Source organism: Leptonychotes weddellii, chromosome 9, assembly GCF_054177405.1.
Source record: "Leptonychotes weddellii isolate Sample4059 chromosome 9, ASM5417740v2, whole genome shotgun sequence".
Lineage (NCBI taxonomy): Eukaryota > Metazoa > Chordata > Mammalia > Carnivora > Phocidae > Leptonychotes > Leptonychotes weddellii.
This window is the reverse complement of record NC_138377.1, coordinates 66,874,030-66,878,770: the sequence shown is the minus strand read 5'-3', so window position 1 is coordinate 66,878,770 and position 4,741 is coordinate 66,874,030.

Here is a 4,741-nt window from a genome sequence, read left to right as displayed (position 1 = left end):
TTCCACTTCCACTGCCCTGGCTATTGCTCTTTGCCCCTTATTAGCAGGAAGCAGCTAGAGCAGTCATTATCCCTATTCCCCACGATTGAGGAATTATTAAATAAGAATGGCGAGTTGAGGCAGGTGCTTGGTTCCTGGACCTGTTTTGAAAGCATAATCAGACTACAGTTGTATTAGTTGCATTATTAACTTGGCTCTACGTTCTGTTTTGTTCCCTACTTAATTGTGGTTTATGTGCCTCTTAACATCATGCATGATCAATCATTAGCTTTGCCTTTTTTACCACTACTCCCCATTTACCCACTGATTGTAGAAACTTATGGGGGCTGGACAGTAACATTAGTCTTGACATATCTAATCATACCAGGTCCCAGTAATGCCACATTGTCCAGAAGAATGCTTACCTCCAGAGAGTTTCAAGGACATCCCACCAAGTTTTCAAGAAACCCATTACCTTCCTCTCATGTCTATAAGCTGTGCCTAGGCCCAACAGGGCAAGGCAGCTTTGAGAATGATTCCCTGTCTTCTCCTTGGGCTGCCTTCTCATAATAAAGCTTTCTTTGCTTCAAAACCAGTGTCCCAGAATTCGGCTTACAGCACATTGGGAGCAGGACAAGTTTGAGTTTGGTAAAGACTATACCTCCATTTAGACTTTCTGTGGGCAGAAATATAAACCATTTACTATTTTGTGTTTACCTTTTTTCAATAACACTATTTATAAATTTCATCCTCTTTATTATATGCAGTCATTTTTAAAACCCAATTCCTTTGAGTGACTCTTAGATTTGAAAGTTTCTACATCACTTTTCTTTGACTCAAGTATATGAGAGCAATAAATAAGCCTTTGCATTATTTGTCCATGGAGTCAGCTTCCCAGCCCTCTGTTATATTTTAAACAACTTCTGGATTTGGAAAGGAGGTAATTTACAAATGTGTTTCCAGAATTTGGTTAATACTGTTAGAGGTAGCATAGAATTATAAAGATGTCACAGCTTCTAAAAACAGACTAGTTGGAATCTGGTCCTTTCCCTTCTAGCTGTGGAAAGTTAGGTACGTTATGAAAGCCTTCTGCCTCCGTTTCCTCATACAGAAAATGGGGATGAAAAGAGCACCTCACTTATAAGACTGAGAAACTCAAAGACTTCCCTAGACAGTCTAATTATTTACTTAATTAATTTTTCAAATACTGTCTTTTAGATACAGACAGAAGAACTGCTTTTGGCCACTCCCTCTTTAGTAGCCTCAAACAAGTCCTACTTTCCTTTATACACACGAACTATCTGACCAATTATGCTCAAAGTAAAATCGTCTGGCAGAACAATTCTGAGCAAAGGGTTCAGCCTTGCAAATTCAAATGTGAGAAGTATATATATTTTTAGTTCCTTTTGAAATTTGGAAGGATCATCCATACTTTTAGGGAAGTTAAAGACAACTAAGTCTTGTAAATTTATGGCAGGCAATAGATTTAAAAATCATGAACCATGATTTTGACATACAGATAATTTCTAGGTACTAGTCTGCCTTGCCTTTTTCAGAATACTCTAACTCCTAATGGTGACTTAATGAGTTGTGATGTCCCCTGGAATTCTAGACTTAGCTGATGGGTACTAGTGGATGGGAAGCCCTTAAAATAACATTAAAATTTGTCAGTGAAAATGGCTATTTTGGGTAATGCTGAGATGGTAATCAGCTTGACTGCCTCTTTGGAAGGTATAGGCTGCATTTCGATTGCCTATTGGGGGACTGCAAAGACTCCAGACCATTCTTATAAATCCTCCTTCCTAATTCTTGGTTTTTGTTAAAACATGAAAGAGAAACACAGGAGATTGCAGCCACTAGGTGGCAAGCAAGCTGCTTGTAAACTTCTTCCAGTTTTTGCTTCGTTTTAACACCCAACTTTAGATTTCATTTTCTTAGATTTCTTCTACAGTTATAAAAGATTTACCTCAACCCATTGGAAATGTTCATAATCGCGCCAATGAAATTAGCAAATTTTTCCATGTCAAATAAGCCAAGTGTGATTGGTAGTTGTTAACCTCCCAAATATGTGTCATTTTTATAAACATGTGTAAAATACTCACCATATTGTAGAAACATGTTAAAATCAGTAATTCTCCTTATTAGTGTACAGATGTGTCAGACCTTTTATGACATATATCTATTTTATTCTTTAGCGTTCAGGAGAAATTTCAAAACTGTATTAAGTCCTAGATATGTCATGAGCTAAAATATGAAATAAGGTGTTGAAAAATAATAGGAGAACATAAGATTATCATAGCTGAAATATTATATTCTAAGCCTGAAAAATTGACTAAAAATTTCAATGAATTAGAGTGTTCAGATCAGTGACTAATTTCAAGTAAATATATATATAAATATATCTCTTTCCTTCATTACAGAAATATCAAAATGTTATGAGTAAAAATGACCTCATAAAAATTAAAATAAAATTAAATAATTCATAAGTTTAATAGTTTCAGTATTTAATGAAGAAAGCTATAAAACATCACTGGGGGATACAAAAGAAGGCCTGAATAAGTGCAGAATTCTAGGTTCTAGGATTAAAAAGACCAATATTGTCAATATCACATTTCTCCCATATCAATGTATAAAATTAATGCATATATAATTACTTAGTATTCATGTTATTTGATAAAAAAACATTCTAGTTAATATCAATGAATAATTGAACTGGTTTCAAGACAATTTGAGGAAGAATAGCAATGAGGATACTTAATAGATATTAAAATATAACATAGATTTATAATGATAAACACAACTTGCTATTGAATGAATCTCAAAGGCATTATGTTGAGTGAAAGAAGCCATGCTCAAAAGGCTACTTACTCTACACAGCAAAGAAAACAATAAACAAGCTAAAGGGCAACTTGTGGAATGGGAGAGGATATTTGCAAATGACATAACTGTTAAAGAGTTAGTATCCAAAATATATAAAGAACTTATACAATTCAGCAACAAAAATCCCCAAATAATCCAATTACAAAAAGGGCAGAATAGGGGCGCCTGGGTGGCTCAGTCGTTAAGTGTCTGCCTTCAGCTCAGGTCACGACCCCAGGGTCCTGGGATCGAGCCCCCGAGTCGGGCTTCCTGCTCTGTGGGAAGCCTCCTTCTCCCTCTCCCTCTCCCACTCCCCCTTTTTGTGTTCCCTCTCTCGCTGTGTCTCTCTCTGTCAAATAAAGAAAAATACAATCTTAAAAAAAAAAAAGGCAGAATAGACATTTTTCCAAAGAAGACATCCAGGTGGCAACAGACACATGAAAAGATGCTCAGTATCACTCATTATCAGGGGAATGCAAATCAAAACTACATGGATACCACCTCACACCTGTCAGAATGGTTAAAATTAACAACAGAAGAAATACTAGGTGCAGGTGAGGATGTAGAGAAAGGGGAATCCTCTTGCACTGTTGGTGGGAATGCAAACTGGTGCAGCTACTCTGGAAAACAGTATGGAGGTTCCTCAAATAATCAAAAATAGAACTACTCTATGATCCAGCAATTGCACTACTAGGTATTTACCCAAAGAATACAAAATTACTTAATACAATATTTATACCACCATTATCTACAATAGCCAAATTATGTAAACAGTCTAAGTGTTCACTGACTGATGAATGGATAGGATGAAGGAGATATATTATATATCTCTCTCTATATATATAATGGAATATTATTCAGCCATAAAAAAGAATCAAATGTCACCATTGGCAATGACATGGATGGAGATAGGGAGTATTATGCCAAGCAAAATAAGTCAGTCAGAGAAAGACAAATACCATGATTTCACTCATATGTGGAATTTAAGAAACAAAACAAATGAGCAAAGGGGAAAAAAAAGAGAAAGAGAAGCAAACCAAGAAACAGATTCTTATCTATAGAGAACAAACTGATGGTTACCAGGGGGTAGATGAGGGGGTGGGTTAAATAGTGATAGGGTTTATGGAGGGCACTTGTTGTGGTGAGTACTGGGTGTTATATGGAAGTGCTGAATCACTGTTTTACACCTGAAACTAATATTACACTGTATGTTAACTAACTGGAATTTAAAGAAAAACTTTTTAAAAAGGTTACTTACTATATGATTCTACTTATGTGACAGTCTAGGAAAGGCAAACTAGGTATAAATAACAGATCGCTTTTTTCAGGGTCAGAAGACAGGAGCGAGAGAGGTGGACCACAAAGGAGCACAGGGGAATTTGAGGGTTGATGAAATTCTCCTGTATTCTCATTGTGATAGTTACATGACTCTGCATTTTTCAATACTCACAGAATTCTACACTAAAGAGTGATTCTTGGGGCACCAGTGTGGCTCAGTCAGCTAAATGTCTGACTCTTGATTTCAGCTCAGGTCATGATCTCAGGGTCGTGAGATAGAGCCTGCGTCAGGCTTGCACTGGACATAGAGCCTATTAAAGTTTCTCTCTCTCTGCCCCTCCCCATTCATACCTGCACGCACTCTCCCTCCCTCAAAAAAGTAAAATAATAAAGAGAGTGATTATTTTCTATTTGTAAACTGTATTTTGAAAATGAAAATAAAAGCTTGATACTGCTACTAAGAATTGATTGTAGACTTTTCAGGAGTATTGATCACCTCTTACACCCCTGTAGGCTCTGAATCAATTTACCCATGGATTCAGAAAAAAAGGAAGAGACAAATATTAGTGTTATTACTGATAAAGTTGTGTTGGACTTTCAACCATGTAATATAATACTGTCCATG